This window comes from Phocoena sinus, chromosome 6 (genome assembly GCF_008692025.1).
Source record: "Phocoena sinus isolate mPhoSin1 chromosome 6, mPhoSin1.pri, whole genome shotgun sequence".
Taxonomy (NCBI): domain Eukaryota; kingdom Metazoa; phylum Chordata; class Mammalia; order Artiodactyla; family Phocoenidae; genus Phocoena; species Phocoena sinus.
This window is the reverse complement of record NC_045768.1, coordinates 20372066-20398606: the sequence shown is the minus strand read 5'-3', so window position 1 is coordinate 20398606 and position 26541 is coordinate 20372066. Positions and strand designations below refer to the sequence as shown.

Below are 26541 nucleotides of genomic sequence, written 5' to 3'. Positions count from 1 at the left end.
TCCAAAGGAGGGTAAGACTGGATGTTCCCTGTGATCCCAGAGAACTCTGTGGGCTAAGAGTGGGACTAGGCTCTGGAGCCTGAATCGGAGAGACCTAGAGGCAGTAGCTGACAGAGTGCCCATGGTCCAGATTCCAAGGGACTGGACAGTAAGAGCATGGATGCTGGAGCTCAACAGCCTGGCTTCAAATCCCCCTGCTCCACCCACTACTACCATGTGGACTCAAGGAGGTTAAAGTAATGGCTCCAGCCTCAGTTTCCTCATCTATAAAATGGGGATAATAATAGTATCTACCCCATAGTAAGGATTAAATAGGTTAATACACGTTCAGTCAGAACAACACTTGGCACTAGGAAGTTTTCGAGGTGTGTTAATTCTTGCTTCCACGCCACACACCCACACTCTTGGGTGTTAGAAGGTTTAAACTTCCAGTCCTGCTGAACATCGACCTCCTCCCAGATGTGGTGGCAGCCCTGGGATGCAGCAGCTGGTCCCCGTGGGCCTGTTTCCTGGTCAGAGTGAGTCCATGATCACTCAGATGTGACACATGGCCTGGCCACCCCCACTGGGACCGCAGGCAGCCAGTCCTGGGCTAAAAATAGTGTTTTTATGAATGGAGCCAGGCAGGGCTGTCCTGGGACCCACAATTAGCCCTTGTGTTAAAACCCAGTCTCTGACTCTCCGGCCCTGACCCTCAGCCCTGCCTCTTCTGTGCTGCTGCTTGGGGGAGATTACTCAGGGTTAGGGGGAGTCTGTGTGGTCACAGAGGGGCCTCGGGGAGGGGAGGAGTGCAGTGGTGGGTCCTCTAACAGGTAAGGGGTCCAATTTCTCTGTAACTTTGAGAGGTAGGAAGGAAAATCACCCTTGATATGGAGGAAATGGAAGTTTTCAGAGTTCACAGCCAGGGGGGTATACAGTCAAATTTGGGCTCCGGATTTGTGTCCCAGCCCCAAGTCTCTTCCCCTCTGCCTGCTGCTGCCATGGCACGGCCCACTGGGGAGGAATCCTGACTGGGGTGAGGGCTGGCCTGAGCAGTCTTTCCTCTCTCCCTGAGAGAAGGTGTGGTCATCTCGTGAGGATCAGGGTCAGCCAGGAGGGTCCAGCTCAGTGAGCAGCAGAAGCAGAGCCAAAGCTGAGCTGTAGGTGACCCGGTGGAGCGTGAGGAGGGCCAGGCCCGGAGCGGGCAGGCGGAGCAGCAGGTCCCGGCCCGCGGGAAGCCGAGGTGGGCGTCCGTGTGGCGTGACCTGGGCACGGCTGGCAGCGGGGAGCCTGTAAGAGGCAGGGTAGGAGCTCAGGGCCCCCAACGGGGATGAAGTCTGGCCATGCCACGGCCATGCTAAAGGTCCTTCCAGGGCTCCGTACTGCTGGGTCATCTGTCCCCCACTAGACTGTGAGCTTTCTGAGGGCCCAGTGCTTTAGAATAAGTGAGCAGTGCTCGCTTCGGCAGCACATATACTAAAGTTGGAACGATACAGAGACGATTAGCATGGCCCGTGCGCAAGGATGACATGCAAATTCGTGAAGCATTCCATATTTTTAAAAGCAATTATACTCCAATAAAGATGTTTAAAAAAAAATAGAATAAGTGAGCAGATGGGACTTTTGACCCGGGACTGCAGACAACACTGACCTTTCCTAGAGCAGGACTGGGGGCCCTGAGGGGGATGGAGAAGGACGAAGGTCCGACTTAGTCTGCTCAGGGACTTCTTCGGCCCCTTGTCAAGGAGGACACTCAGAACTCAGAAAACACTGTCCCCTCCCCTGACCCTCAGGGATAGCCATGCCCAAAGAGGGGTGGCCACAGCCCCTGGCCAGAGAAAAATCAAGAGATAAAGTTGGTGGCCGTGCTCTTTCCAAGTTCCCCAAGTTCGATTCCGCGTTGGCCCAAAGTGGGTTTGGGGTGGAGAGGTGGCTTTTAGAATTTGGGGAGTAGAGGCCTTTGGAACTTCAAGAACCTTGGAAACTTTCAAGCTTTCAGAATCTTTAGAAGTCTTAAAATCTTGGAAATTTTAGAACCGTTGGAATCTTAAAATCTGGAGCACTTTTAAGATCTTGGACTCTTGACATTCTGGAATGTAGAGGGATTGAAACTGGGGGGTTCTTCTTCTTCTTTCCATTTTTTTTCTTTTTGGCCATGCCGCGCGGCTTGTGGGATCTTAGTTCCCTGACCAGGGATCAAACCTGGGCCCTCAGGAATGAAAGCACGGAGTCCTAACCACTGGACCGCCAGGGTGTTCCCAAACTGGGGCGTTCTGATCTTGGAGTGGAAAGTGCCTTTTTGGTGTAGGGTTGGACACTCGCCCGCAGACCTGATCCCTCTCTTCCCACCAGTCCTCGGAGCCCAGTGTTTCAAATATCCTGGTCTTGTGCAGCCAGGCTGAGTAACCCCCAGTTGCCCAGACACTTCTGTCAACTGTCATGTCCATTCCCAGCCTGAGCAGCTTACACATGGGCCACCACACACTACTCTGAGCCCTCCTTCCACCTTGGCCAGGGCTGCCTGGACCAAAGTGGGTGTTTGACCCAAGAGCAGCCAATCTTGAAGTTGACAAGTGGCCGGAGAAGTGGTCAGTATGGTATAATAAAAAAGCTAATATTTGGTCGTACTCACTGCTTCCTGGCCCAGAGGTCCTAAATCCCTTGAAATTTGTTGTCTTTTGTATGCTAATGAGATGACTCATGGGGAGACCCTAGATAGGTTCAGGATGGGGCTGGCTGTCCTCACCCCCACTTCAACCTCCCGGGAGGGGAGAGAGGCTGGAGATTGAATTCAATCACCAATGGCCAAGGATTAAATCTATCATGCCTATATAATGAAACTTGAATAAAACCCTCCTAAACAACAGAGTTTGGAGAGCTTCTTGGTTGGTGAATAAACGGACTTGCTGGGATGGTGGTGTGCCCTAAGAGAGCTGGATGCTCTGTGAAATCCCACTCCCCTCCCCGTCCCCACCATATTTCATCCTCTTCCAGTTGGCTGCTTCTGAGTTGTATCCTTTATAATAAACTGGTAATAGTAAAGCATGTTCCCGAGTTTTGTGAGTTGTTCTAGCAAATTATGGAACCTGAGAAGGGGGTTGTGAGAACCCCAGAATTCATAGCCTCAATCCCAGGTTGTCCCTGGGACTTGTGACTGGCATCTGAAGTGGAGACAGTCTTGAGGGACTGAGCCCTAAACCTGTGGGTTCTGCACTGACTCAGCGAGTTAGTATGAAATTGAATCGCTGGACACCTAGTTGGTGTCAAAGAATCAGAGCCCGTGTGTGAGAGTCCATTTATTCCAGGGCCTGTCCTAGTGGGGACTTCCAAACCAATCAAGTCCTCTTGTAGGGGGACATTGAGTGTAAGCTGAGAAGTTGGGAGTGACAGCCATAGCCAAGATACACGAAGGAAAGAGGAACTCTGGGGCTGCAGAGGGTGTGCGCTCATGGGAGCCATAGGCAGGAGAAACCATGAGGAGGCAGAGGCCACAAAGAAACAGAAACACTGAGACGGAGAGGATGCAGTAGGCGACAGTGGTCGGTGGAGGAAGAGGCAGAGAGGGGCTGAGAAGCCTCCACGGGCGGGCACCAGCGCAAGCTACTGCAGGAGATGAAGGACCCGGACCCAAACAACCCTCCAGTTCTCCGAAGAGCTTTCCAGACTCCAGAGCCCTGGCTGAGCTGCTGTGGAGTTGCTGTTTCCCTCATTTCCTGGTGTACCCTGATTGCTGGAAGTGATCTGGCAGGGTCTCTGCTCTTTACATGCATCTCACGTTCCAGGCACGTGGGCCTCAACCTGGCTCCAGAATCTCTGGCCCCATCTTGTAGAGAGGAAACTTGGACGTGGGAGAAAGCTGTGGGAAAGCATGGAAAATCCTCAGCCCGAGCAGATGGGGCAGCTACCAAGAACAGGGGAGCTGGGTGGTCACAAAGGGAGGTGGTGGGTACAGCGCGGATGCAGAAGCCAAGAAGTCCAGATCTGACTCTGAGTCACCAGAGGACCCTGAACAAATCCCCCACCCCCGCTGGGCCTCAGTTTCCCCATCTGAAAAGGTAGGTGATTTCTACGCCCCATTCCAGCGAGAATGTTTGGTGAATTGGTGACATGAGAGGCAACAATCATCTTAAAAAAAAAAAAATCTGGAACCTTAAAAACCCAATTAGGCAATAAATATTGTCATCATTTGCTTAAGAAACACAACATCAAAAATTTAAGATGATCAATGCAATTTTGTTTTTAAAATCTTAAATGAAAAGCTGGACAAGACCAGGATATTTGAAACACTGGGCTCCGAGGACTGGTGGGAAGAGAGGGATCAGGTCTGCGGGCGAGTGTCCATCCCTACACCAAAAAGGCACTTTCCACTCCAAGATCAGAACGCCCCAGTTTGGGAACACCCTGGCGGTCCAGTGGTTAGGACTCCGTGCTTTCATTTCTGAGGGCCCAGGTTTGATCCCTGGTCAGGGAACTAAGATCCCACAAGCCGCGCGGCATGGCCAAAAAGAAAAAAAATGGAAAGAAGAAGAAGAACCCCCCAGTTTCAATCCCTCTACATTCCAGAATGTCAAGAGTCCAAGATCTTAAAAGTGCTCCAGATTTTAAGATTCCAACGGTTCTAAAATTTCTAAGATTTTAAGACTCCTAAAGATTCTGACAGCTTGAAAGTTTCCAAGGTTCTTGAAGTTCCAAAGGCCTCTACTCCCCAAATTCTAAAAGCCACCTCTCCACCCCAAACCCACTTTGGGCCAACGCGGAATCGAACTTGAGGAACTTGGAAAGAGCACGGCCACCCCTTGATTTTTCTCCGGCCAGGGGCTGTGGCCACCCCTCTTTGGGCATGGCTATCCCTGAGGGTCAGGGGAGGGGACAGTGTTTTCTGAGTTCTGAGTGTCCTCCTTGACAAGGGGCCGAAGAAGTCCCTGAGCAGACTAAGTCGGACCTTCGTCCTTCTCCATCCCCCTCAGGGCCCCCAGTCCTGCTCTAGGAAAGGTCAGTGTTGTCTGCAGTCCCGGGTCAAAAGTCCCATCTGCTCACTTATTCTATTTTTTTTTTAAACATCTTTATTGGAGTATAATTGCTTTAAAAAATATGGAATGCTTCACGAATTTGCATGTCATCCTTGCGCACGGGCCATGCTAATCATCTCTGTATCGTTCCAACTTTAGTATATGTGCTGCCGAAGCGAGCACTGCTCACTTATTCTAAAGCACTGGGCCCTCAGAAAGCTCACAGTCTAGTGGGGGACAGATGACCCAGCAGTACGGAGCCCTGGAAGGACCTTTAGCAGGGCCGTGGCATGGCCAGACTTCATCCCCATTGGGGGCCCTGAGCTCCTACCCTGCCTCTTACAGGCTCCCCGCTGCCAGCCACGCCCAGGTCACGCCACACGGACGCCCGCCTCGGCTTCCCGCGGGCCGGGACCTGCTGCTCCGCCTGCCCGCTCCGGGCCTGGCCCTCCTCACGCACCACCGGGTCACCTACAGCTCAGCTTCGGCTCTGCTTCTGCTGCTCACTGAGCTGGACCCTCCTGGCTGACCCTGATCCTCACGAGATGACCACACCTTCTTCAGGGAGAGAGGAAAGACTGCTCAGGCCAGCCCTCACCCCAGTCAGGATCCCTCCCCAGTGGGCCGTGCCATGGCAGCAGCAGGCGGAGGGGAAGAGACTTGGGGCTGGGACACCAATCCGGAGCCCAAACAGTTGTCTGCATATTTAGCCATCCCACAGCTGGCTGTCAATCAGTCCAGTCCATCCTCCTTCCACTTGGATCCCTTCCAAGTCACCCCCTCTTCCCTCTTGCCTTGTGTCTACCCAGACACTCAGGTCTACAGTGAGTCACTGAAATAGGCAAAGCCTTTTCCCATCTCAAGGGATTCACACGTGCTGTTCCCTCTGCCTGAATGCCCTTCCCTGCCTCCATCCTGCCCCTGGCTAACTCCCCCTCCTCGGGCCTTGCCTGGCCTCCTGCTCTGAATGACACGCTCCTCTCACATGTGTCCCCTGAACTTTTCCTTAATAATACTCATCAGTCTTTGTAGTGATCAACTGCTTTGCACGATTGTTTACAAATCACTAGACTGTACGCTTCAGGAAGGCAGGCGTCGGATCTGTTTTGTTCAGCACCCACCTAGAATAGGCCTGGCTTAGTAGATAGATGTTGAATGAAAGAATGAAATTGCATCAGAGATAATTACGGTATACAAAGGCTTATATGTCTGCATGAATTAGAAAAATAGAAACAACTTGAATAGTCAGTAGTAGCCAATTAAAAAATACATTATAGTAATGTACCATGGAATTTACACAGCCACTAAAATCACAGTTTAAAAGCATATTCATACCCAACATGGTTAGTCATTAGGGAAATGCAAATCAAAACCACAAAGGCTATAATTTAAAAAAAAGGAAAATAACCAGTGTTGGTGAGGATGTGGAGAAATTGGAATCCTCATACGTTGTTGATGGGAACGTAAAATGGTGTCGCCACTGTGGAAAACAGCCTGGCAGTTCCTCAAGAAGCTAAATATAGAATTACCATAACCCAGCAATCCTACTCCTACGTATATATCCAAGAGAAATGAAAACATTTGTCCAGACAAAACTTTGTAGTATACAGATGCTCATAGCAGCATTATTCATAATATCCCAGAAGTGGAAACAACCCAAATGTCGGTCAGCTAAGGAGGAGACAAACAAAATGTGGCATATCCTTACGATAAAACACTATTCAGCTATAGAAAGGGAGTACTGTTATATGCTATAACATGGATGAAACTTGAAAACATTATGCTAAGCGAAAGAAGCCAGACATAATTCTATTCATATGATTCCATTTATATGACTTATACAGAATGGCAAGTCCATAGATAGAAAGTGGATTAGTGGTTGTCAGGAGATAGGGGAAAGGGGAGAATTGGGACTAACCACTAGTAGGTCAGTTTCTTTCTGGGATGACGGAAATGTTCTGGAATGAGATAGTGGTGATAGCTGTACAACAGAGTGAAGATAGTAAAAACCACTGAACAGCACACCTTAAAATGGTGGATTTTATGTATGTGAATTATATCTCAAAGAATTAATTCAGAGTATATTCCATGATAGAGGAGAGTACTCATGATGTATTACAGGGGGAACACAGGGTACTTAATCTAGCTACAGAATCTACTATGGTCAGTATATACCACAATTTCTAAAAATTATTAGAGAAAGAGAGAGAGTAGTATGTACAGATACACAGCCACAAACTTAGATATGTAAGAAATAGCATGTTTGTCTCAATTTTTCAAGCGGACCAGTGGGAAATTCAGTCTCACTTGGGGGCTCCTTTCCTCTCCCCTCTGTCCACACTAGCAAGAGGGCCCCAACCCCTGCTTCCTTGGGGATGGGGGTTGGAGAAGTTGGGGGTGTCTGGGATTCAGCCTCCCTAGACATCCTCACAGCCATCCCCTCCAGGCCCTGCCTCTTTCCCAATTGGGAAGCCCTTCCCTCTCTACTCTCCCTTCCCCTCCCCTCTCCCTCCCCCTTCCTTCTCGCTGTTCTTAAAGCCACAGCCCTACCCCCACCATACCCCAAGAACACTTAGGAAGAACTCCTCAGGTGAGCTCAGACATCCTCAAAAGGTGGAAGCAGAGATTCTCTTTAGGAAGCTCTGCCACTCGGCTCTGAAAAAGCACCTTCCCCTGGTCTCTCGCCAGGGATACTGTGGTAACCAAGCTACCTCCTACAATGGAGAAGGGGGGCAGAGGCAATGCAAAGGGAAAAGCAAATTATCCTGCCATATATGTGAACAGAAAACAAGACTTTACATTTTTACAGCATTTGTCTCTGGGGGCAGAATGAGGGGTAATTTTCGTTATTCTTCTTCATGCTTGTTTGAATTTTCTACAATGAACATATATTACTTTATCGATTTAAAATAGGATTTAAAAATCCTAGCCCCCACCAACTAAAAAAACCCAAACTTTCCTCTCCACAAAGCCAGGTCCTCTTTAGTCCTTCCTCCTTCCCTGGCCAGTTACAATCAGAGTGGAAGTGATGCTAAAATGGCACTCTTCACCCCGTTTGGACAATAGCAAAGCCCTCATGGGCTGAGCAAGGTCGCTGAAATTTGCAAGAAAATGACAGAGAATGCCATGACCCTTGAATGTCAGACACTGAGAAAAGGGAAGGGGAAAGAGGATTTGTGGGAAATTTCTTTGAAGAAAGCTTTTGTGTAGGGGGTGGGCTACGAGGGGGCCCAGGGTGTGAGAGGCCTGCCACCTCCTTCACTTTAATGAAGAGAGCTTGACACATGATCCCTGAAGGTGGGGGACACTGGGGACTGGAGAAAGCTCAAGGGGCCTCTGTCAGGGGAGAGGATGACTGTCATGCCAGAGGGTGTTTCCTGAGGCCCAAATGGGCAAGGAGAACTGATAGGCAGCTTGTCCAGTACCTGCCTAAGAGAATATTCTGGAAGAGGGCGGGGTCTGGGGGAGGGCTCTGTGTGGGAGGGCAGAGGGAGAGCACGGGCCCCCTGGGAGCCTCAGACACCCCCGTGAGTCTACCCACAAGAAAGACGGCTTCAGGCTCAGAGAGCATCAAGCCAGCTCACCACGGAACCAGCGAGGTCAGAACTTTCCCCATCCTCCCTTTAGTGCTCTTCCTTCCCTACTGCTCAAAGCCTGGCTGGGTAGAAATGGCAGCCTGGACTATGGGGTACAGGGCTGGGGAGAGAAGAAGCTGACCTCTGCCCCTTTTTCTGGACCAGAACATTCTACATGGGTCTGGGCATTCTCATGATTGTCTCAGAAGGACTGTCCTTACCTCAGACTGAGCAGAAAAGTTTCCCCTCCCCTGAGTCATCCCACTGACTGCATTTTAAAGAGAGTGAGATGCAAAAATCAAGTTGTGGTATTTTTTTTTTTGGTTGCTCTGGGTCTTAGTTGTGGCTCATGGGCTTCTTGGTTGTAGCTCGTGGGCTCCTTAGTTGCGGCAGGCATGTGGGATCTAGTTCCCTGATCAGGGATCAAACCTGGACCCCCTGCATTGGGAGCGTGGAGTTTTAACAACTATGCCACCAGGGAAGTCCCAAGTTGTGGGTGTTTTTTTTGTTTGTTTGTTTTTAAGGGTTTGTGATTATCAGCTTTTACACTTTTGGTTGCAGTATATGTAAATTGATTTTTTTGAGGTATATATATTTTTATTAATTTTTATTGGAGTATAGTGGCTTTACAATGTTGTGTTAGTTTCTGCTGTACAGCAAAGAGAGTCAGTTATACATATACATCTATCCCCTCTTTTTTAGATTCCCTTCCCAAAGGTCACCACAGAGCATTGAGTAGAGTTCCCTGTGCTATACAGTAGGCTCTCATTCGTTACCTAATTTCAAGTTGTGTTTTTAATTACATCACAATCTGACTTCTTCAACTTGCTAGTTCCAATAGCATTATTTTCAGCAGTCGCTTTGAGCCAGGCATGGAGCTACTAACAAAAGTAAGTGCCCGTCTAGCCTTAGAATAATCCTAGAGGCAGGCACTGCCCTCCTAATGATCCCTAAGGAGAAACTGAAGCCTGGAGCAGTTAGAGGACATGCCCTCTCTCACACAGCAGGTATGTGGCAGATCTGAGGGTCTCTGTGACACCCTGTCTGGGCTGACCAGCCTCATCTGTGAAATGGAGATGCAGTGGGCTACCTTGCAGGGCCACCACAAGGATTCATTCAGAGGTGAGTGGAGGTACCACAGCAGGAGGTGCAGTAAAGTCACACCCTTTTGGGGCCTACCCTCTGTCCCGTCCCCCAGGTCTGTGTCTCTAGGTGGGACCAGAGCTGTGTGTTTAGCCTGGTGGGTCCTCACATCTGGAAAGCATAGCTTTGCGGGCACATATTAGCTTTTGGATTCTGGAACCCCCCATCTGTCCCCCATCCTCCATCTCCAGGCAGTAGACAGCAGGAATCCCACAGCCAGGCTGGCGGGGAGGTGAGGACGGGGGAGTCCAGGCTGTGGGAAGGACGGCTGCCTCTCCTGAGAGCTGCCAGGGTGAGGTCTGGCTGGCTTCCCCTCTCTCAGGCCAGAGCCCCTGCTAACCTCGCTTGACGTCGATGTTTCTGGTTTACTGGGAGCCAGGCAGTACCCGTGAGTCCTCAACATGTGAGAGGCTGAGGTTTTCTCTGCTGCTGTCTGCCTGACACCCTGCTGGCCCTTCCAGAGGGGCCAAGGAATTGGGTTTGCAGAGATCTGGAGCAGGAGGAAATGAGGGACCCCGTGCCCCGCTCCTGGCCTGGGGGCAGAATGGCCTCAGCCTCCACAGTGGGGCAGCGAGGGGGCAAGGACTCCTGGGCCAGACCCTCCTTCTGGAGGCAGGAGTCCTGTGTTCTGGCCTTGCTTACTGTGTGACCTCAGGCAGGGCTGGCCGCCTCTCTCAGCCTTGTGAGCTCAGGTGTACGTAGGGGAAGAAAAGTAATGCTCCCTCTACCCTTCTGAGTTCTTAGCTGAGACCCCTGTAATAAAAGACATTAACAAGAGATAGACAGAAGTTTATGAACATGTATCCCTCGTGAACACATGGGCCATAGCCAGGAAGAGTCACTCCCTGAGATGGCCTAGAATTCAGGCTGAAGTACCATCTTAATAGGGAAAGGGGTAGGAGGATGCAGATTTCTTAGGGTGGAGGAAATGATTTTTAGGAAAGGTGAATGGGCTCCTAGAAGAATAGATGGGAAGCGTGATAGTGTAACAGGGAAGACTCCATGTTGGATCTGTTTCTTTGACTTTAACCTTTGCTTTTGTTATTAGAATCACACATAATGGCCTGCCTCAGGGAACCTTGCCCCTCTGCCTGAATGTTAAACTAAAGAGCCTTTGTTCAGCTCACAGTCTGACCCTGCCCACCTGTAAAAGGCTGCAGAAAAGAAGAAATGAACACATTCCCTCCCCAATGCTGGCCAAGCCAGGCAAAACCAATGGCCTTTTTACTTTACTTCCTCAACTCCTCCCCGTCTCTGTTCTAGAAAAGAAACTGTCATCCAGACGCCGATAAGAAGGTTTTTGGGGGACACTAGTCCGCCATCCTCTTGGTCTGCGGGGCTTTCCGAATAAAGTCTCTCTTCCTTGCCTCAACACCTTGTGTCCCAATTTAATGGCCTGTCATGTGGCGAGCAGACAGGCCAATAAATTAGGTTTGTGATGAAGCTTGTGTGGGTGTGGCATCGATGTCCAGTCTCTACTGTGTCTAGATTCAATTCCCCTGGTTGATGACACTCCAGGGGAGATCGATGACCACTGAGTTCCTTTTGGAGGATCTATCTGGAGGCAGATACAGAGAGTTCAGAGGAAGCCTTTCCTTGCATTTGCTGCTGTTTAAGTGCCTACAACTCACAATGATCGATATACCAAAGACACGTATGTTGGGGTGGCACATTCTGTTACCCTTCACCAAGAAAGAGGGAAGTAGTTCTGCGCTGTGTGTGTGTGTTTGTGTGTGTGTGTGTGTTGGAGTGTATGTTTACATGCTGTGTGCTTGTGCGTGAGTATGAGTGAGAGCTATGGAGCTTTGGAAACGTGGGGGGAGAATTTTTGGTTGTCACAATGATGGACGTGGGGTGCTATTGACATATAGTGCTGCAAAGCCAGGGATCAGGACCGTCCTATGCAGTGAGGGCTGGTTGTATCTCATAGAAATTCTAGGCAAGATAACTTCCAAGGTCTGGAACTTTTGATATTTTGGAAAAATTATTATTGGAAAAAAAACGCTTGTTGCTACTTAACCTGAGGAAGAATTTCCTTGCGCTATTATGGTTATGGCGCCAAAGAATGAAGACACGTCAGAGGCCCCCTTGCCCTGGAAGAGGGTGGGTCTAGTTAACTGGAAAGCCCCTTGATGGGGGGTGACTCCGGGAAGGTTTGGGATGAAGGGCTGGAGGCGAGGCGGCCGAGTTCCCATCCCTGACACACTGGAGTTGGGTGCAGGGGGACGGGGTGTGATGGGGAGGAGAGAGGAGACCCTCATGTGTGGAGTGCTGGGCCCTTGAGGGCAGGATCCCTATGATGCAAACTGAATAGGGAAAAATTCTTGGAGGTGTGGGGTTGGGGAGAAAAGAATGCTTAAAAATGGTAAAGTCTGGGCTTCCCTGGTGGCGCAGTGGTTGAGAGTCCGCATGCTGATGCAGGGGACGCGGGTTCGTGCCCCGGTCTGGGAGGATCCCACATGCTGCGGAGTGGCTGGGCCCGTGAGCCATGGCTGCTGAGCCTGCGCGTCCGGAGCCTGTGCTCCGCAACGGGAGAGGCCACAGAAGTGGGAGGCCCGCGTACCGCAAAAAAATTTAAAAACTGGCAAAGTCAGATGTCCAGTATAAAGTTGTGTTCCACAGGGTAAACATTTTTCCACATTCCATCTTCAGTTAGATCTAGGACACACCCACAGATGGCTTGGGGGAATGAGTTTTTCCTGGCCATTGAGGAAGGGGCTGAGTGTTGCATCTCAGTAGAGGCACCAAGGAACTGAGAGGGTGCTTCTGGGGATACTGAACGATCCACACTGAATCAACTCTGAGAAGTTTGGAAGAAGAGAGACTACAAGAAGGCGAAACCCTCACGCTGAAATCTTGGAGAGGGCTTTAGACTGGAGTGAAAGATTCCTGGCAATCCAGTAATTATAGCCCTAATGCTGACTAGCATTTACTGAACGCTTACCGTCAGCAGGTTTGATGAGGCATGTATTACAGTGGTTAAATAAACAGTTCCCAGTTTGGGTTACCTGGGTCTAAATCCCGGCCTATATTATTTAATCGGTCCAAATCAATTACATAATATAACCCACATAAGGCGGAGCACCGTCCATGACATACATTTCTCAGTAGAATCAGTGGTTATCGTGACGATGGTCACTGCTCCGTTATCTCCAGGGGCGGAGAGACTGCAGCTGACATTCAGGTTTCCCTATGTCCTCTCATTTAATTCTCACATCAGTTCCATGAGGCAAATGCTTTATTCCCCATTGTACAGATGGAGAAATGTAGGCTCGGAGAGGTGAAGCCACTTTCCCTGAGGCCACATAGCTAGCAAGCACTGGAGTCCGGGTTTGAACTCAGGTCTCTCTGACCCCATAGCCCTGTTCCTTGTGCTCCTCCAGGCAGCCTCCGGGATTGTCTAGCAGTGTGGGGAGGTGCCTTGATAGATCATGAGCTCCGTGTCAACAGGCACTGGAAGAGGGTTTTCTGCTCTGGGCAGGAGCGCAGATGACTTCTGGCTCTAGGACTCAACGCTGTGACTCAGTTTTAGGCTCTGGGAAGGGTTGTGGGAATTGCTGGTGAGCTTCCGGGCCTAGTCACAAGGTTTGAGAGCCAGGGTGTGCTAAGAAGGCCCGCAGACCCAGGAGGCCGCTGTGCTGCCCTTAACACATATGGAGCTGGTGTGAGTGTGTGTGCACGATGGATTGACACGGTTTTGTTTTCTTCACCAAGAGTGCCGGCCCTGCTGGTGTGGTCACCCCACAAGGAGTCGTCTGCACTCTGGGTCACAGGTGGTGACACAGGATATGGGCACAAAATTCCAGGAAGAATGACAGGAGGCTTGGTGACCACTGCGTCCGTGACATTTGTTATGCAGAAAGTCTAACCCTTCTGTTCTCCTGGGCTGGGAACACCACCTCAGGAGACAGTGGGCATGAGAGCCCCACGGGTGGGTCCAGAGGCCTGGGAGCAGAAGACGGTGAGTCAGGGCCAGCTGTGCCACCAACCCAGTGGGGGAACCTTCGCTTCCCCCATCCAGACAAGAAGGGGCCTGGGTCAGTCTCCTGGGCAGTGGGGAGGGTCCTGGATGTCTGACTTGACATCCTTGGAATTCCCCAAGCTGGGAAGGCCCAGGAGTATTCCCCTAAAAGGCTTGGTTGGGGAATGACTAGCCCAAAGAAGCATTATTGCATCAAAGAAAAGGAAAGCAATTCGATGCAGAAATTTCCTGTAGGAAAGGTAGCAGGAACATTCCGGGGTTGGGAGTGGGGATGGGGGGCACTTTCTTCCTGCTTAGGGCATGTGACCGCTCCAGGGGAAAAAGAACAGCTGCTCCCACCTCAGGACACAGTGTGAGAAAATGGGCTGGAATTATAGCAAGAGGGATTAAGGTTAGACACTTAGTTCAACCAGATAAAGCAGTCACTTGGATCGTTTACTCTGAGAGGGATTCACTCTGAAGTTGTAAACAGGTTTAACAAGGCTTAGAGAAATGGAGAAGTATGGGAAAGGTAAGTTTTCAAATCAACAATGGAGTTTTAGTATCGGCCATATTCCTGGTACTGTGCTGGGTGTGTTGGCAATGGGTACGTGGTCCTTATTCCCCAGAAACTTGTAACATATTGCTAGAAGAAAGAGCCTGAAAACCAGTCAAAAGCTAAAAAAAAAAAAAAAAAATCAAAGTTCAAATCCAGGATGTAATATTTATCGAGCCCTTGCTGGGCACTAAGCCCTTTGCATTCATGAGATCATGGAATGAATGAAAAAAATAACCCTATTTTGTGGAGGGAGAAGTGGGCTCAGAGAGGTTTCATCCCGTGCCTGGGGCCACACAGCTGTTACACGGCAGAACTGCCTTTCTTCAATGTGCCACATATTCCCACGCTAGATGCCCAAGCTGGGGACCTTTCTCATTCCTTCTCTGTGCCAGGTGTTGTGCCACATGGTGGGGGTCCTAGGGACAACAGGCCAGCCCCCATCCTCATGGGTTTACGCTCTATGGCTGGTTCAGAGGAGGAATTCTTGCTACTGAAAATTTGGTGTCTGCAGACCCATTCCAGAGGCATTCAAGGCAGTGAGAAGCTCAGGTAGGGGTGCAGGGGCTCAAGGAAGGTGGGATAGGAGAGGTCACCAGGAAATCAAGGCTTTCTGTGCGACAGTGGTCAGGCTAGGTGAGGACAGATGTCCCTAACTCTAGGGTTAGTCACGGAGGGGAGGTCACCGTGGATGGAGAACTTCTAGGAGCCCCCGGCTATAGCGCCTGGATTTCCAGCATCCCAGGCATATAGCGAACACTGCCCTTGGAGACAGGATGGGAAGGTGGTTAGGGGCACAGGTTTTGGAACTGGGCAGATCTGGACTCAGCCCAGCTCTAGCTCTGTGTGACCCTGAACAAGTTACTTGCCCTCTCTGAGGCTCAGTTTCCCCAACTGTTAAACAAAAATACTTTCCTTGCAAGGGTTGGCCCAGTGCTTGGCACGTTAAAAGCACCCCATCTATGGGGGCTGTTATCATCCAGTTATGACTGGGCAATTCTTACCTCTGTTTGCTTTCTGGTCTCAGTTTCCCAGATAACAGGATGTCTTTTGAGCAGCTCTGAGAGGCCAGGGCTCTGTCAGAGACTCTAGGCAGGGGCTGACCAGAGCCTGGTCCCCACGGAGATCAAATTTCCAGCCCCTCAGTGGAGCCAAGTAAACACAGGGGAGACAGCGAGGCTCCCTCAGCTGCCCACTAACAACCAGATTCCTGAAGCCACCGCAGCCGCAGCTGCTCTGTCTGATTGCGTCTGGCTCCAGTGTCCCCGGGCCCTGCTTCTGTCACCCTCATGAGACCCTGGGGTTTAGGGTACGGGTGTGGAAGAGGCGCTGCAAGCCAGTTTCGTGGTGTCGGTGGTGGCCAGTGTGTCAGCTGCTTCCAGGTGCAGATGGCTTGTCTCTCGAAGTTTTCCTTTCCAGATCCCTCCTTCCTCTGTTGGTGATTTCATGGACCACTAAAGCTGCTGACAGATGAGATAGAGTGCAGGATGCTAAGAAAACTCCCTCCCCCAGCCCTGCAACTGCTGCACCCCCATTCATCCAGGCCAAGGTCAGTGGCCCCAGTTTTACAACCTCTAAATTCTTCTTCTATTCTCTGACTTTTTAATTTCCAAGAGAAATCAGCATGTATTTACTGAGCACATCTACGTACTAGGCATATGTAGCAAAATCCCAGTCTTTAAGGATTTTATCATTTCTTCCTGGTGAACTCCTATCCACCCTCAAAGCCCAGTTCAAATATCCTCTTCCATTTCTCCATGCTATTCATCTCATGCCACTTCCTCAGTGGTTCTCTGCACGTGGTCATGTGAGCTTTTCAGCAGCTCTTTGGGGCCAAGCTTCCTCCCACTTGAGAACTTTCACTGGTGCTGCCTGCTCCGATCTCACCATTCCCGAACAAACCATATTCACTCTTCAGAACCTAGGGCCCCTGGACTTTACCCCCAAGGGGTATAAAGATGCTCAAGATCCCCAAGGGGTTCTGTCAGTTAAACATTTACAGTGTGTTATTTGATTCCTGTCTGTCTCCCTCCCTGGAATATAAATTCCACGGGGGCAGGGAGTGTGTGTCTTGTCTTTGTTTACTTTTGTCATCTTGGGTCTGGTATGTGGAGGACTCTCAGTATGCATCTGCTGAATGGACCCACTCTTCCATGAAGTCTTCCCTGATTTCCTCAGGCACTGTTTCTCTCCTGTCTGCATGTTTCTCATCACTTTCTTTCTTGTCTTACTTTGTTTATTCTGGAATATTTATACATATAGAAAAGTGCACAAAATATGTGTCCAGTTTAACAAATAATTTTAAAGCAAACACCCACTTAACTACCACCCAGGTAGAGATATAGAACATAATCAGCAAGCAGAACTCCCTGTGTGCCTTTCTCTTCCCACTAGAGTTAGCCATGACCTTAAGTTTTGATCATTTCTTGCTTTATTTTATAGTTTTGTTGCTACAAAGGCATTCCTAAACCACAGAGTTTCATCTTGCCCACTTTTTGGAACTTTATGTGCACAGAACCATACTGCACATATTTTTGTGTGGGCTTGGCTTCTTTGGCTCCATATTATGTTTGCGAAGCTCGTCCACATTGGGGTATATAATTGCAGTTCATTAACTTTCTCTGAGCACAGTTTTTTATCATATGACATCATTTATTTATTCATTCTTCTGCCAATAGACATTTTAACTGTGCTGCTATAAACTTTCCTTTTTGTCTTCTGTAGCACATGAGCACTCAAATTTCAGGCTATATACCTAGGACTGGAATTGCTGGGTCATAGGATATGCATTACATCAATTGTGTGAAATGATGCCAACTGTTTTCTAAAGTGTTTGTACCAACCTACCCTCTCGTAGCAGTGAATGAGAGTTCCCATTGCTTCACATCTTTGTGAACACTTGTTATTGCCAGATTTTTAATCTTTGTCAATCTAGTGGGTATGTTATTGCATCTCATGATTTAAATTTGCATTTCTCTCATTACCAGTAAGCTTGAACACCTTTTCTCATTGTTATTAGCCATTTGGATTTTCTGGGGGAGGTGTCTTTTCAAGTCGTTTATCCTTTCTTTTTCTCATTCGATTGTGGGAATTTACTCTGGATATGGGTTCTTTGTCAGATATGTGTTGTAAATATTCTCTCCCACCCTTATCTTTTTACTCTTTAATTGCATTTTTGGGGGTTCAGACATTTTAAGATTTAATGTATCAAATTTATCAAACTCTTCCTTTATGTTTAGTGCTTTTTGAGAAGGCCTTCCCTAGCTTGGGCTCATAATATCTTTTCAAAGTTTTATAGTTGCTTTTCATATTTAGGTCTGCAATCTACATGGAATTTTTTTGTTTGGTATGGTATGAGATAGTGGTCAAGGTTCATTTTTTCCTTCCATAGGGCAATCCCTAAACAGCATCATTTATTGTAAACACTGTCCTTTCCTCACCACATCATCTTTGTCTTCAGTCAAGTGTCCATCTATGTGTGGGTCTGTTTCTGTATTTCGTTCCATCGGACTGTGTGTCCATTCTTGTACCAACATCACATTTTACAGCAGCTTGACTTTTCTGTATTATAGCTTCATACAAGTCTCGACAGCTGGTAGAGCAACTCATCCAACTTATATCAATATATTCTTTGAGTATCTTGTTCTTTTCAATTTCTTTTTTTTTTTTTTTTTTTTTTGTGGTACGCGGGCCTCTCACCGCTGTGGCCTCTCCCATTATGGAGCACAGGCTCTGGACGCACAGGCTCAGCAGCCATGGCTCACAGGCCCAGCCGCTCCGCGGCATGTGGGATCTTCCCGGACCGGGGCACGAACTCGCGTCCCCTGCATCGGCAGGCGGACTCCCAACCACTGCGCCACCAGGGAAGCCCCTCTTTTCAATTTCTGTATACATTTTAGAATCAGCCTTTCAGGAGGGAGACGCAAAAGGGAGGAGATATGGGGATATATGTATATGTATAGCTGATTCACTTTGTTATACAGCAGAAACTTAACACCATTGCAAAGCAATTATACTCCAATAAAGATGTTTAAAAAAATAGAATCAGCCTTTCAAGTTCTGCTAACACACACACACACACACACACACACACACACACACACACACACACACACACCTCTGTTCATCCCTGAACTTTCTGTATCCATTCTTCACAGCACTTAGCACTGGATTATAGATGTTTATGTGTCTATCTCCCCATCCAGACTGTAAGCGTTGCTCAGGGCAGGGATGATGATTTCACTTCATTCTTTATGAAATTGAAGAATTTCCTTCTATTTCTAGTTTGCTGAGAGCTTTAAATAATGAATGAGTATTGAATTTTGTCCATTTTTATCTGAATTTATTGAGACAATCATGTAGCTTTTCTCCTTTATTCTGTCAATATTGTGAATAATATTAATTAATTTTCAAATGTTAAACCACCTTTGCATTCCTGGGATAAATGTACTTGGTCATTTTATGCATTGCTGTGTTCAATTTGTTCAAATTTTGTGTAAAATTTAAAGGATTTTTCCTCTCTGTTTATGAGGGATATTGTTCTGTAATTCCTCCCACCCTCCCTTCTTCTCTCCCTTTTTCTTTCTTTCTTTCTTTCTTTCTTTCTTTCTTTCTTTCTTTCTTTCTTTCTTTCTTTCTTTCTTTCTTCTTTCTTTCTTTCTTTCTTTCCTTCTTTCAACTTGTATTGTCTCTGATTTTGGTATCATGGAATGATGGGTATCACAGAATGAGCTGGGAAATTCCTCCTCCTATATTCTTTTAAAAAGTTTGTGTAAGATTGGTGTTATAACTGCTTTAAATATTTGATAGAATTCAGCAGTGAAGTCATCTGGGTTTGGAGTTTTATTTGTGTGAAACTTAATTACAAATCTAATTCTTTAATAGATATAGGACTATTCAGATCTTCTATTTTTTTTTTTGAGTTAGTTTTGGTAATTTATGTCCTTCAAGAAATTTGCCCATTTAATCTAAATTTTCAGATTCATTAACATAATACTGTTTGTATTATCCCCTATTGTCCTGTTAGGATTTATAGTGATGTTCCTTCTGCTTTCTTAATATTGGTAATTGTGTCTTTGTTCTTTTTTCTCTTGATCAATCTGGTTAGAAGTTTATTAATTTTATTAATTTTTCCCCAGTAAACATCTTTGGATCTTATTGACTTATTCTATTCTATTGTTTTTTCTCTTATGGTTCATTGATTTCTGTTCCCTAGTATTCCCTCCCTTTTTCTTCCTTTGGGTTTATTTGTTCTTCTTTTTCAAGCTTCATCAAGTAGAAGCTTAGATCATTGATTTGAAACTTATCTTTTTTCTAATATAAACATTTGAAGCTATAAATTTCCCTTTAAGCACTTTTCAAGCTGCATCCCATTCATTTTAGCCCCTTCCCTGGGCTTCAGTTTGCCCCGAATTGCCTACTTCACAGGCTTGGCGTGACCAGCCCCTGCTTTGCAAAGGGGAGAACTCCATAAATGGCCTCTTCACTTCCACTGTTGTTCCTTCTAATTCATTTCCCCAGGACAGCCAGAGGGAAGTTTACCATGTTCTTACAACTTTCCACTGGCTCCCTCTCTACTTAGAAAGATATCCAAGCCCCTATCAAGACCCTGCATGATCTGGCTCCCATCCACCTCCTGGATCTCATTTTCTCTCTCCTGTCTGGTCCCTCACTGCATTCCAACTGTGCTGGCCTTCTTTTTTGTTTCTCTCAACCCATGAAGCTCTTTCTTGCCTCTGAGCCTTTTTAAATGCCATTCGCATTGTCTGGAATGCTTTCCCCCTGTATCAGTTAACAAACCATCCCCAAACATAGTAACTTAAAACAACAATCATTCATGATTTCTTAGGAGGCAGTGAGTCAGCCAAATAGCTCTGATGGTCTGGTTGGGGCTTGGTTGACCTTGGTTGGGGCCACTAATACATCTTGGGTCACTGGTGGGTTGGGTAGTGGCTCTGCTGATCTTGGCTGGGGTCCCTTACATGTGGGTGATCCGAAGGCTGTTGACTGGTCTAGCCTGGCCTTGGCTGCAATGGCTGAGACAACTTGGCTCTCATCCACGTGCCTCTCTCATCTCTCCAGTAGGCTTGCTGGGGGTGAAGGCAGGAGTCCACCGGAAGGTAGACTCCTGCAAGCATGTTTTCAAGCCTCTGTGTAGGTCAGGTCTCCTAATAGCCTATCGGAAAAGCGAGTCCATGGCCAAGCCCAGATTCAAGGGTGGGGAAATAGACTCTGTATCTTTAGTGGGACGAACTGCAAGGTCACAGGACCTTGCAAAGGAGAAACGTGGGAGCATCTTCATCCCTGCCCCCTCTTTCTACCTAGTACCTTCTCACACTCTATCTCCTCCTTGAAGAAGTCTTCTCTGACCATCCTGGGGGCAACAGTCATCCCCCAGTTTTTCTCAGTCACAGTCCTGGTTTGCTTCCTTCACAGTCCTCAGTTGTAATTCTTTCTCGTGTGTGTGTGTGTGTGTGTGTGTTTGTGTTTCCCATGGCCTGGAAGGGGAGCAAGGACCACGTCTGTGTGCCCTTTGTGTCCCCAGGCTCAGCCCAGGGCCTGGCACAATGTAAGTGCTCCGCAAATATTCGTGCACTGCCTCAGGGCAGTCAGTCCCCTTCCCTGAGTTGCCAAGTCCCAGGAGTGGGGCCTTACAGAAAACAGCTCTCACACTCAACCTGGGTGCCGAGTCTGCCCTTGGCGTTCGAAATGAGGCTCACAAGTCAGGCTGACCTGGTGGTCACTCCCTGGCTGGAAAGTCACACTCCTTGCTTAGAAGGGCAGGTCATCCTGCCCCTAGGGACTCACAGGCCTTGCTCTGCTGTCCTTCATTCTTAAACTAGATTTGAAACCCCACCTTGTGGAGTGAGGACCTCTGGAGTTTCAGAACTGGAAGGTCAGACCCTGTGGGTCCTGGTCCCCTGTGGGTTTGAGGCCGCAGTGACTGCTTGGTGGGACATCATAGGACCAAGTCTGCCTCTGACCCCCGGGTCTGATTCAACCCATCAAATCCCCATGGAACTTCCAGCTCTGTCCCTCTACGTTGTAGTCATAGGGACATTCAGAAGCCTGCCCAGCTCACCATTTGGGGCAATATATTGGAAGTGAGATATTGAACTGGACCTTCTTCATTCTCTCCAACATTAATGTTAACAATAGTGTAGCGTTCTCCCCTTATCTGCCGTTTTGCTTTCCACGGTTTTAGTTACCTGTGGTCAACCATGGTCCAAAAATATTAAATGGAAATTCCAGAAATAAACAATTCATCTGTTTTAAGTTGCACACCGTTCTAAGTAGCGTGATGACATAATCTACCTCCATCCATCTTTGTCCTGCCTGGGACGTGAATCACCCCTTTACCTGCCTGTTACTCACCTCTCGGTTATCAGATCAGCTGCTGAGGTATCACAGCGCTTGAATTCAAGGGACTCTTACTTTACTTAATAAAGGCCCCAAACCTCAAGAGTAGCGATGCCGCCGCCGGCAATTCGGATCTGCCGAAGAGAAGCCGTAAACTGCTTCCTGTAAGTAAAAAGGTGAAAATTCTCAACATAGTAAGAAAAAAAAAAATCATATGCTGAGGTTGCTGAGATCTACTAAGAACTAACCTTCTATTCGTGAAATTGTGAAGAAGGAATAAGAAATTCTTGCCAGTTTTGCTGGTGTACCTCAAACTGTAAAACTAGGGCCACAGTGCATGACCAATGCTTGGTGAAGATGGAAAAGGCGTTCAATTTATAAAATATTTTGAAAGAGAGAGAGAGACCATATTCACATAACTTTTATTACTGTATGTTGTTATAATTGGTCTATTTTATTATCAATTACTGTTGCTAATCTCTTACTGTGCCCAACTTATAAATTAAACTTTATCATAGGATAAAACATATATATATATACGGGGTATATATATATATGGGGTATATATATATAAGGGGTATATATATATACAGGGTATATATATATGGGGTATATATATATGGGGTATATATATATACGGGGTATATATATATACGGGGTATATATATATACGGGGTATATATATATGGGATATATATATATACGGGGTATATATATATATGGGGTATATATATATACGGGGTATATATATATATGGGGTATATATATATACGGGGTATATACAGGGTTCGGTACTATTTGTGGTTTCAAGCATCCACTAGGGTCTTGGAAGCTATCCCCTGTGGATAAGGGCAGGGGGGCTACTATAATAGTAGTAAAACAGTAACTACACTTTCCTTGGCATGTACAGTGTGTAAGATACTTGGCGTAGCTTGGCTCATTCAAGTCTCACAATGACTGTGTGGCTGGTAACATTTCAGACCCATTTGGCAGATGGGGAACCAGAGCACGTCGGAGTGTGTCTGAGCTTGCAAAGTACAGATTTGAATTCAGGTCTGTCTATCGCTGGAGCCAGTGACCTCGTCCACCACCAGGCCCCAGCTGCCCCTCTGTCTCCCCTCCAGCACCCAGGGCCTGGACCAGACCTCTGGCTCTTGCCCTCCCTCCCCGCCCCTTAGCCCCTGCAGGGTCTGTGCCTGAGTAAACCACCCAAGGCCTCTTAGCATCTCCTCTTCCCCACTAGCTCACCCTCTGGTCACTCAGCTACCGCCCAGCTGGCCCCTGGGTCTGGCTGCTGCTCCAGGGCAGGGAGGGCCCTGTGGGAACTGGAAGGGCCGCCCTGTCAGGGGCCTTTGTCTCTTCCTTAATTGGGTCCCACCGTCCCTCCAGTCCCTGAGAGCCACGAAGCCATGGGCCAAGTCCTCGGCAGAGCGGCAGGCGGAGGATGCTGAGTGGAAGCAGATGTGCCTGGGCCGCTTCTGGACCACTGCCAGAGGAGCCTTCGGGCCTGGGAGGATGCTGGGATGCTAGCGCTGGGTGAGGGCTGGGCTCCGAAGGAAGCTGCCTCAGAGTGGAATATTTTAATCTGTTCGATTTGAGAACAAAAAGCAAGCCTTCATTTTTGTGTTCTAAGCCAAAGGTAATTAGAGAGGGAGCCCGACCTCTGGTGTGTCTTACGGATGGGGAAACTGAGGTCCAGGGCAGAGATTTACCCCAGGTCACCTAGTCCTTTGTGAACTCTGACATGCTATACAAATTAGGCTGGTGATTGGGGTCCCCAGCCTTCCAGTGGCAAGGGACTCATGGGCATCTTTCTTGTGTGGCCTGAGCGACACAAGAGACACCCCTGACCTTCTAGGAAAGGGAAGGTAGCCGGTGTCCACATGTTCGGTCAGGTGAACTCCTGCCCCAAGACCACAATGGGCTCCTTAACCACTTACTGCAAACAGACCCATTGCCCCAGGGGAGAGAGTGTTTGCCTTACTTCAGTGACCCAGTTCCTGGGGTATTTTGAGAGAGACAGCTCTGAACTAGGAATGGAAACCCTGGGTTCAAGCCCTGAGACTGTCTCTGATGTGCTGTGTGAACTTGAGCAAGCTGCTTCTCCTCTCTGGGCCTCAGTTTTTTCCATCTGTAAAATGGGATAAGAGTAAACTAAGGTCTTCTATGCATCAGAGAGTAGATTTTGAAAATCTGGCCCCTTGTTCATTTCTTGTGAGCTTCCAAAATCAGTGCTTTGCAATAGGAAGAGCAGTATTCTCACGCCCTGGAAGGGAATTGAGAGTTTAGAGTGGTGAAGTGACTTGCTCAATGACACACAGCATCTGTGAAGCAACACTGTGGGGTTGGATGGAGGTTTCTTGGTTTCTAGTTCTGTGGTCATCTCCTCCTCAGGAGACCCACTACCTTCTTCCAGACCACATGGGGACAGCAGCTCTGGGGTCCTCTACTACCTATCATGGAAAAGCTGAAAATGATGGTAAGGGCCACAGCATTGAAGCTGGCTTCACCTTCCTAACAGAAGGGGCTTCAGAGCCTCGACACGGTGCCTGGCCCAAGAACCTCCTCAGCATCCCCTTTGGACAGTGAGGTCAGCCAGCCTCTGCCGGGATAGCTCCTGGCTTCCTTGGGCAAGGTTAGCCCCGACTGTGAGAAAGCATCCCCCACCTGGGCTGAGATCTGATTCCTTATCAAGGTCTTGCCTGCCCTCCCCGCCCCGCGCAGCCGTATACAGGCTGCTCGTGAGCCTGGGGAGATCCAGCAGGTCCTGGAAATGCATGCCTCTGCTGCTGCCTTGTTCTGAGGGCCTCGCCGTCTGCTCACCTGGCTCACGTTGCAGAAGCGCCCCTACCCTGAGGCTGTGGCTGCCTCGCCCAAGCAGGTGGGAGCTGGCCTCTCTCTGCCCCTGGCAACACCAGAGGGGCTCCTGGCCCTGCCAGCTCTTCTACTGGACCCTCATGGGGGAAGGGCCCAGACTCCAGGGACAGGCCAGCAGGAAGACTCAGCGGTCTGGAAGTCAGGACGTCAGAGTCTGTGAAACATTTCTGCCAGTAACGTGCCGGGTAATCTTGGGTGGGTTGTTTTCCTTCTCCCGGTCTTAGTTTTCTCATGCATAGAATGGGGATGGTCATAATCCCTGACCAGCAGGGCCTACAGGGTTTGTATAAAACCCAATGCGGGGGCGGGGATAGAAGTGAAACCTTTGCAGACAGAAGCACTGGACATAGGTGAGGGCTGTGCAGAGCGACATCATCTCACCCAGCGGTGATCCTGGACAAATCTGAGCCTCTCCGCTCCCTTCTGCAGTCGTGGGTGCGTCCTCAGGCAGGTGTGCAGGTCACCTTAAGTTGCCTGCTTCACACCCTTCACAAACCGCTGGGTCCTGGGGCTGTACCAGGGAGAGGGGGACAAGGCCGTGGGATCAGTAGGGTAGGAAGGATATTCTCTGTTGATAGCAATTCAAAACATTTTTAACATGTTGAAACAAACATGGATATATTATGGAACAGAAGGAGAATTTGGCTCGCGTTTTGAAGATAAAACACAAGCTGAGGAGACTTCAAGGCAATGGCAGGCTTTGCCTTGCTTGGCTCTATCCCTCTCCCCACCCTCCTGCTGGTGCGTGTTCCACGCTCCTTCTGTAGAAGAGAAACTTGAGGGAGAAACTATGTGGCCCTGGGACTGCCCAAGTCAACCCAACCGATGGAGTTTCTGATTAATACCCCTCAGACCCCTTCCTCCATCCAATTCCACTCTTTTTTTAAAAAAATACTTTTTAAAATATTATTTATTTATTTTAATTTTTGGCTGCATTGGGTCTTCGTTGCTGTGCACAGGCCCTCTCCAGCTGCGGCGAGTCAGGGCTACTCTTCCTGTGGTGCGCGGGCTTCTCTTGTTGAAGAGCACGGGCTCCTCTTGTTGCAGAGCACGGGCTCTAGGTGCGCGGGCTTCAGTAGCTGTGGCACGTGGGCTCTAGAGCGTAGGCTCAGTAGTTGTGGTGCACGGGCTTAGTTGCTTCGCGGCATGTGGGATCTTCCCGGACCAGGGCTCGAACCCGTGTCCCCTGCATTGGCAGGAGAATTCTTAACCACTGCACCACCAACGAAGTCCTCTACTCTTCTTATTTATTATAAACATGCCATTCAGAAGTCTTGGTTAAATACCTGAGCTCATTTCCGTTCCTTAGAAGTGAGCTCAGACATTTGTTGTTTTAACAAAGAAAGAAATATGGTAGTTGTCACCGTCATCATCACCATCATCATCATCATTGCCATCATCACCGTCTTGCACAGGCAGGTATTAGACTTTGCTTTTCTGAAAAGGCCAGACTTGAGCAGCGCTGCTCTCACCTGGAAAGGCGGAAGCTCCAAGAGACTGAGCTCCGCAGACATCCACAAGCACACGGATCCCCTAGGGGCCTTGCTGGAATGCAAATTCTGACTCAGAGACCCGAGTTTCCAGTAATCTCCCAGGTGAGAGATGCTGCTGGTCCTAGGGCCACCCCTGGGCCCCACGGCCAGTTGGGGATGAAGTTGGGGCTGGCTCCAGCCTCCTCCCCTGCAGCTGCCTGCCTACCCTCCTTCCTCCTGCCGTTCAGTGTGACCTGGAAAGCACTGGGTGGCCTGGGACAGGCTCAGATGGCACCACATCCAAAAGGACCAGGCCTGCTCTATCTGTCTGCTTGAACAATTAGGAAATTAACATAGCGTGACCTCCAACGTGGTAAGCGAGGCAGGCAGGAACCATGGAGGCATGCTAAGAGCACAGGGTGAAAGTTGTTGGGGAACAGGATATTTACAGTCTTGAAGCATCCCCCCAAAGATTACCTGTTAACGATAGAGGGGAGCGTGTTTTGATGCTGGAGGGGCCTGGCTGTCACCACCTCCACGGGGCCCTCAGGCTGGGCCCCGGCCATGGTGAGATGGGCTGACGGCCTGTGCCGCCCTTGATGGAAACATT

The 26541-nt window shown here is 48.7% G+C and overlaps 2 non-coding genes across 2 annotated transcripts; one reads left to right on the top strand and one right to left on the bottom strand.

Moving 5' to 3' along the window:
* The first annotated feature begins 1431 nt into the window (after positions 1-1431).
* Positions 1432-1538, top strand: LOC116756210. Its single transcript, XR_004350579.1, has one exon. It is a non-coding gene; the product is annotated as a U6 spliceosomal RNA (small nuclear RNA).
* Positions 1539-5064: 3526 nt separating this feature from the next.
* On the bottom strand, positions 5065-5171 carry LOC116756209. Its single transcript, XR_004350578.1, has one exon. It is a non-coding gene; the product is annotated as a U6 spliceosomal RNA (small nuclear RNA).
* Positions 5172-26541: the final 21370 nt, after the last annotated feature.